This window comes from Micrasema longulum, unplaced genomic scaffold, assembly GCF_059751315.1.
Source record: "Micrasema longulum isolate JH-2025_06_02 unplaced genomic scaffold, ASM5975131v1 h1tg001440l, whole genome shotgun sequence".
NCBI classification, from domain to species: Eukaryota; Metazoa; Arthropoda; class Insecta; order Trichoptera; family Brachycentridae; genus Micrasema; species Micrasema longulum.
This window is the reverse complement of record NW_028278626.1, coordinates 4,083-12,782: the sequence shown is the minus strand read 5'-3', so window position 1 is coordinate 12,782 and position 8,700 is coordinate 4,083. Positions and strand designations below refer to the sequence as shown.

The 8,700-nt window shown below is 36.4% G+C and overlaps 1 long non-coding RNA gene across 1 annotated transcript; it reads left to right on the top strand.

Moving 5' to 3' along the window:
- The first annotated feature begins 4,054 nt into the window (after positions 1–4,054).
- LOC148275373 (uncharacterized) lies at positions 4,055–8,192 on the top strand. Its single transcript, XR_015824043.1, has 2 exons — positions 4,055–4,237; positions 6,222–8,192. It is a non-coding gene; the product is annotated as an uncharacterized LOC148275373 (long non-coding RNA).
- The last annotated feature ends 508 nt before the right edge of the window (positions 8,193–8,700 follow it).

Here is an 8,700-nt window from a genome sequence, read left to right as displayed (position 1 = left end):
ACAATGTAATCTTCGTTTATTTATATATGTATTTTTACGTAGACTGATTAGTATACGATTGCAATTCTTAACATGAGTAATCTGTGTAAACATTTCAACTTGTAAAACTCTTAACACTTAAAGTGTCAAATCCCTTTGTCCACGACACTATTCTTAACAAAAAATATCCTTCATTTGCAGTATTTATCAGTCTGGGGTTTCAATTGAATACAATAATCGTCAATACTGATAAAAAGCTTTAATTTTTTTAACACTGTTACAGCCCTCTTAAGTGTCAATTATTAATAAAAAAAACATGTTAACTTGATGTTTTTATAATTGTTGTGCATCGATGTATGTATCGGGTGTGTATGTGCCAAACTTGTTAACTGGACGAGCGACGTTATCTAAAACTCTTAACCGCTCGAGTGGCGCTATGACAAAACTCTTAACCGGGCAAGTGTCGCTATGTCAAAACTCTTAACCGTTTGGGTGACGCTATGGCGAAACTCTTAACCGTTTGAGTGTCGCTATTCTGAAACTCTTAACGTATAAAGTGTCTAGAATTGCAACCGTTTACAGTAAGTAAGCGAGGCTAGGTGGCCGTTGATTCTCCCAAAAAAGTATACTGTTTGCTAAATGAATTATTATAATTGTATTTTGAAGGTAAAAATAAATATTTTCAGTATTATCAAAACTGAATTTGTTTTATTTGAAAATTGATCGATACTAGTTCGATACATTTTCAACTTTATAAAATGAAGCATATTTTTATTTTAAAACAGTGTTTTTTAACCTAGTACGCGAAGTTATTTTACGTCACAAAAATCAACGGATGGAAGGATTTAGGAAATATGGACGTTCAAACATGGCAAAATTGATCATTTGAACCAACCAATGACAGGCTATAAGCCCTATAAATGCTTATACTTCCATATTTCCATCCTTTTCCAAACCATTAGGAAGCTATGCAAAATAGATTGTACAATTGGGAAGTTCAGTGCGACGAGAAATTCTTACGCGCGGTGAAAATTAGAGCGTTTATTGGTAATGTTGCGACAGATTTCCGTTTGCCGGGAAACCAATCGGGACAACTCGCCGAAGAGAACCAGTGACGTCACGCGTGAACCACTGAACTTCCTCATTAAAAAACGTGGTCTACGGTGCGTCACTGTCCCAGGCCTTTATATACGCTTCTCCGGCTCTTTTGAAACGTCCCTCAATCGTGTTTACAACTCAGATTAATAATGCGTAACCTAGAGAGGAGCCCAAACGTAGGGGAACCATTCTACGACTATTGGGTATTAGGTTAGCTACAGTTCGCAGCAAAACAAAGGGCCGTACTCGGGTCGAGAATTGCCAAATGGATATTAATTTGCATTGTAAATACTTTTAAATATGTAGCTGTGTATTTATTATTGCAGGGTTATACCAATCTATTTTTCTATAATTCGCCTATATTTATTTTATAAAACTGAAAATACATTTGTGTTAAAAAACATTTTTTCGAAAAATATTAAAAATCAATTCCCTGTGAAAACTGACTCCTTTAACAGCTTTGACGCTCCTACTGCTGCAACCAAACGTACTGCAATTCACTATAGTCGATTTTTATTTATTAAAACGTAAATATCCAAGTTATTTACAAACGAAGCCAAACACAGCGACAAAAGCATCCGATCGAACCGTTATGTTCATGTCGTCAAATAAAACAAAATGGCCAGCAATTGGTTGCTAACAGCCCACCAACATCGCTTGCGTTCTATGAACTATAGTGATAGGGCTTCTCTCTAGGCTACGCATTATTACTCTGGGGTTTACAATGATTTATACGTGCTAAAATAAAGTTAAGAAACACTGTTTTAAGAAAACGTCCACGGGGAATTTACGACTTGGAATAATGTAATAAAAATAATCATTTTTCAGTGCATCATTCCAAGTTTGAATAACTGCGGCCAATCACATCAGTTCGTTTCGTCGCGATCGTAGAACAACGACGCATGTGTGAAAAATGCAATATATAAATTAAATTAAATATATACACGGTGTCTCGGGGCCAGAACGCGAAACTTCAGAGGAACATTCCTCGCGGTAAACTGCATAAAAAATCCTAATATTTTTTTTGACAACTCTTTTTTTTCATTAAAAAAAATAATTTTTGTAATTTTAAAATGAAGACAATCCTTCATTTCACAGAATAGCATTAATTCCACAAACCCCTACTTAGCCTAGTTCGCATCCGGTGCGTATCGCTTCTTTGGTCAAATACGATTTTAATCTCCTTTGTGCTGAAAGAAGGTAATCCATAAGTGCATAATACGCACTTGATTGGATTGAGAAAAGAGGGAATTGAATTCTTCACCGACTGGGATTAAACTGATTGGACATGATCAATTCGCCAAAATGATTAGAAAACTTTTTAAAAGCCTCTAAATTATTTTTGGAAGCCACCAGATCTGTATACCCGACAGGACCTATAACGGGGCCACGGATAGTAGCGAGTAGCTCCATTAGGTAATCATAGAGATGGAAAGGGATAAGAGCACAGGATGATCCGGAGATACTACTGAACTGAGCGCACGCCGTGCCCACACAAGCCCAAATTCAGACGTCACCTCGCAACCCCCCTTCCGATCTAAATGGGTAGTAGGTTAAAAAATGTAGTATGGCCTCGATAAACCGCGTATAATTAACACTAGTATTAAAGGATGCGCTTTGTACGTATCAAGTTGTGTCAAAAAACAATTTAAGCCACTCTTATGTCAAGTTTAAGAAAATCACATGCGTCGTTGTCCTACCGTCGTGACGATTCGTTTTCCTCTTCTTTCCTTTCCCGAGAGGCGAAAAAAATGCAGCACAGACCGATATGCTCCGACTATTTTTGTTTAATTATTGTTCTTTCATATTACTATTTCCAAACTTGCAACACCGATTGTTCTAAAATTGAAATTTAAAAAAAGGAATTACTTTAAAATTTCATTTTTTTCCTGATCGATAGTCCAGTATAGTCTGTGTTGCTTTTTTTTATTGAATAAATTGTAATCTCAATCTCTATTTCGTGTTCAGAGTGCCTGATGTGTCTGTCTCACTCCGATACATTATGTTAGAATACGTTTATCTTATTCTCATCGAACATCTTTGTCTAATGTGCTGCATTTCTTTCTCTTTTTCTTTCCGGTCCACCCCCCACCTCCGAATCTTTGATGGGTTATTAAAATACAAATGACTTTAAAAAAAACGAAATCATTATGATACAAATGACAATCTCCTCGACTCTTATTTTGAACACAATGCTTGCTATAACAAACGACCATAAACATGACGAATTACCGAAAACACGTAATTTTCTATAAAAAAAACGAACCTCAAACACGACGCTCGCTATAACAATCGACCACAAATACGAAACTTTGTACAACAAACTACCACAAACATGACGTTTGCTATGACAAATGACTTTTAACAATAATGTTTGCCAACAAATGACTAAAAACACGACACTCGATATAACAATCGACCAAAAACACGACGCTTGCTATAACAAATGACCACAAATACGAAACTTTGTTCAACAAATGACCACAAACATGATGTTTGCTATTATAAATGACTTTTAACAATGACGCTTGGCAACAAATGACTAAAAACACGACGCTCGCTATAACAATCGACCAAAAACACGACGCTTGCTATAACAATCGACCAAAAACACGTCACTCGATATAACAATCGACCAAAAACACGACGCTTGCTATAACAAATGACCACAAACACGAAACTTTGTTCAACAAATGACCACAAACATGATGTTTGCTATTATAAATGACTTTTAACAATGATTCTTGGCAACAATCGACCAAAAACACGACGCTTGCTATAACAATCGACCAAAAACACGACGCTTGCTATAACAATCGACCAAAAACACGACGCTTGCTATAACAATCGACCAAAAACACGACGCTTGCTATAACAATCGACCAAAAACACGACGCTTGCTATAACAATCGACCAAAAACACGACGCTTGCTATAACAATCGACCGCAAACACGACGCTTGCCACGGCGCCGCGCAGCTGCTACACGGGCGTCGGCACCCCCGCGTCGCGCTCCGACGCCGCGTCCACCTACGGCGGCGCGATGGACTACGACATGAGCGCGCAGCTGGACGGCTTCGAGGACTGCATGGACCTGCAGGCGTTCAGCCTCGCCGACCTGGCCGGCCCCGCGCTGGGGCTGCTGCCCAAGCCCAACTGAGGTACGTCTGTCGGCCGGCTCGAGCGGTCGCGCCACGAGCGGCGGCGAGTGTTGTGCAATGTGCGATGTGATCGCTCGAGCCGGCCAGCCAACTCCGTAATGCCTAAACTTCTTTATTACCTTATTTCCGTTTGTAGAGAGAGTATTTCTTTCATGAGTGGACTGTGAATTTCAAATAAAGTATATATTTGATGAAGAGGTCATCCATTTGTACGACTTAGCTCTAATCCCGGTGAGAACATAAAAATTCAATGTGAATTTTCTCAAGCCTGGGTGTTCTGTGCTGTATTCCAGCACGTAATTGGGTCTCCTGGCCTGTTGTGGTGCAAAAAAACCTTTATAACAGAAAACATAAATTTAATATGAAAAGTATCTGTTTTCATGAGAAGAGAATCCGATTAATGTAGAGAGTATTTATTTCATGAAGAGAGCACCCATTTAATGCAAAGAATATTCATTTAATTTAGAAATTATCCATCTAATAAAAAGAAAACCCATTTAAGGCAATAATCCATCTAAAACCCATTTAATATAAAATGTGTGTATTGATATAGAGTATTTAATGAATATAAAGAGTATTCGTTTAATATAGAGAGTATTTATTTCATGAAGAAAGCACCCATTTAATGCAAAGAATATTAATTTAATTTGGAAATTATCCATCTTATAAAGAGAAAACCCATCTAATATAAAATGTGTGTATTGATATAGAGAGTATTTATTGAATATAAAGAGTATTCATTTAATATTGGGAGTATTCGTTTAATATTGTGAGTATTCCTTTAATATTGAGAGTATTTATTTGATGGAGTGAGCATCCATTGAATGCAGAGACTATCCATCTAATAAAGAGAAAACACATTTAATATAAAATATATGTATTAATATGGAGAGTATTTATTTAATATAGAGAGTATCCATTTAATATAGAGAGTATCAATTTTGTATAGAGTATTTATTTGATGAAGGCAGCATCCATTAAATACAGAGAATATCCATTTATTCCAATGAATATCCATTTAATTTAGAAATTATCCACCTAATAAAGAAAAAACCTATTCAATATAAAATGTGTGTGTGTGTGTGCATATGGAGAGTATTGATTCAATATGAAGAGTATTCATTTAATATTGAGAGTATTTATTTGATGAAGAGAGACCATTTAATGCAGAGAATATCTATTTTATTTAGAAATGATCCATCTAATAAAGAGAAAATCTATTTAATAGAAAATATTTGTAAATAGAATATCCATTTAATATGGATAGTATCCATTTAATGCAAAGAATATCCATTTTATTTAGAAATTATCCATCTAATAAAGAGAAAACCCATTCAATTTTAAACGTGTGTATTGATATGGAGAGTATTTATTTGTTATAAAGAGTATTCATTTGATATAGAGAGTATTTATTTGATAAAGAGAGCACCCATTAAATGCAGAGAATATCAATTTAATTTTGTAAATTATCCATCTAATAAAGAGAAACCCATTTAATATAAAATATGTGTATTGATATGGAGAGTATTTATTTAATATAGATACTATCCATGTTTTATAATTAGTATTTATTTGATAAAGAGAGCATCCATTTTATGCACATTGACCCTTTACAATATAGTGATGAGAAAAATATGAATCCTGACATTGGCCCTTCTAGATCATCATCATCATTCCCTTTCCGCACCTAATGGTGCATAGGGCACTGCATTGGTACACCAATCGCAGCGTATCCTGATCATTTTTGTCACATGAAAGTAAGGTGATCAGTCTTACGCTTCAGGTACCGGTCTAGGGACCATGAAATATTCCAGGGTAAAAACACCCTTTCAAATAATATTTCACATCAACCATATTGGAATCGAGCCCGAGACCTCTCGCGTGGTAGGCAAACGCGATGACCATTACACCGCGAGGCCGATAGATCCAAGCCACAGACAGCACACCTCGTACAAACTATTCTAATTATTGTTTTTTTTTTCAGGTGGACGCCATTTTGACAATGTCTCGTCCAATGAGACGGATTTCGTGACTGCTGGATATATATGAATATATAAATTAATCATTAGTGGCCTTGGGCAGTTAATATTTATGCCTTCAATTGTCGACGCCATTGCGTTCATAGAGATGCGTTTTAAAGCCCAAATTTTAAACTATTAAAGATTGACAAATATGAAGTAAAAAACATTTGATAATCGTTGTAATAAAGATTGCAAATAATTCATTCATATTACAACAGAGACGAAGAACATTTTAAAGACCCCTCACTGGCCGGTTCATGCGATCACTTTACCCTGCGTGACATCACAATTCTGCTCGTGTTTGAACATCCATTTGTCTTCAACTCTTTCGTCTGTGTACTGTTGTGAATTAACGCAATTTTCACTATTGTTTGTGCAACCAAGCCTTCCATACGATTTGCCAAACTCACGGCGAAAGGGGCAATGAAAGAAGTAGAGTTAAATTCAATTAAAATCGCGGTTCATGAAATTGATGTTTTAAAAAGTCACTGGATTTTTTTAATATATAAATAGTTTTGGAAATTTTTTCAACAGAGATGAAGCTGTTTAAAACGTGGAATTCTAGGCATTTGCAGAGCTTATGATCTGTCATCGGCTGTGTTAAGTGATTGCAATATTCCCCATCACTGTTGAAATATTGATGTCAGTTTTCTTTAACTCTCCAATGTGTAAAATCCAACATTTGCTTAGTCCAAAATTTGTACAGTTCAACATTTGCACAATCCAACATTTGTATAGTCTTATCCAAAATATTTGGACAGTCTAGCATTTTAGCAGTCCAAAATTTGTACAGTCCAAAATTTGTACAATCCAACATTTGTACAGTCCAGCAATTGGATAGTACAATATTTGTACAGTATAACACTTAGACAGTCTTATATTTGTACAGTCTAATATTTGTACAATCTAATATTTGGACACAATTACAAAAACTAATGATACAAATGCTCATTTTGTAACTAGTATAAATTTTGTTCAACACTCAATTTGTCACCTCGGCTATGTTTGTTCATCAATGATTTTTACTGGTGACGATGAACATTACTCTACATCTGCCCGATGTAGTGCCCAGCGCACCATTTCTTGAAAAATGTTGCCCACGAGGGCACTTCATCTCAACCCGTCTTGCAGCTACAGAGCTCATGAGCGGTTTTGATGTCCAATGACTGTAAATTTAAATAACAGACGGGAGCTAGATTTACAGAGCGCACCCGAGCGTTAGAATCTTAAATGATGGATAGGAATTGAAGGAATATTGATGTTCAAACGTAGGCAGAAAGGTGAATAATAAACAGCATGTACAGTGGCCATTCAAACCATCCAATGACAGGTCATAAGTTCTAGACTTCTGTTTTTCTCCTATAAAATGTTGTTCATCTCTATTGAAATATATTGATTAGTTTTTATAAGCTTTATTATATTTCTTTGTGCTGTAAAAGGACCTTTAATAGTCTACAATGTATAGTTAAAAAGGCCTTTGACAATCGTGAAATTGAGTGTATTTCAATTTGCTTTGCAATAAATTTTAGTCGTGATCAGACGTGACGCCACACCGAAAAAAATGTTGTCAGAAAAAATGCGGTGAGAAAATTTTCCAATTCCACCTCAACCGCTAATAACAGAACAGGTCAACAATGTTTTGGGTAAGTCCACATGTTTGTAGACAGGATGGATTTCCTCCCAGGGAAGTATTGAGATCTAAATTTGTTGCAACAGAGAGGGAAAACCTTTCAAGAAGGAATATGGAAGTCTAGGCGTTTACATGTATGATGTATGCCTGGAGAGCGAATTGGCGATGGACGAAAGTAGGTCAAAAGTCATGGTATTTGAAAGGGGAAGTGAGGTTACTGACTGCATAATAAATATAAACAACGAATGTATCCAACAAGTAGAAGAATTTGTGTAACTGGGAAACATGTTTTCAAGAGATGGAAGAGTAGAAAAAGATGTTAAAAGGAGAGTGAATGCGGGCAACAAAATGAACGGCGCACTAAGCACAATAATTGCTAGTAAAAATATGTTAATCGAAGCTAAACTGGCAGTGCACAACGGAGTTTTAGTCCCAATACATATGGATGGAAGTGAAACGTGGAACTGGCAGAGGTAGGATGAAAGCCGAGTAAACGCAGTTGAAATCAATATATGACAGGGTTACGAATGATGAAATCAGGCGAAATCTCGAGTCGAGCATAATTGATAAGATTAAGAAAGGGTCTCTGAGATGGTCTGGTCACGTAGAACGAATGGACGACGAAAGAATGTCAAAACAAGTATATATGGCGAAAATGAACGGCAACGTGAGACGAGGACGACCGAGGAGGACGTGGGATGATCAGATAAACCACCGCAGACTGAACCGAAGGGCATGTATGACAAGATGTATGAACGTGGAATGCACGTGTTTAATGTTTTCAAGCGATTGACCCACACCGTAGTCCTTAA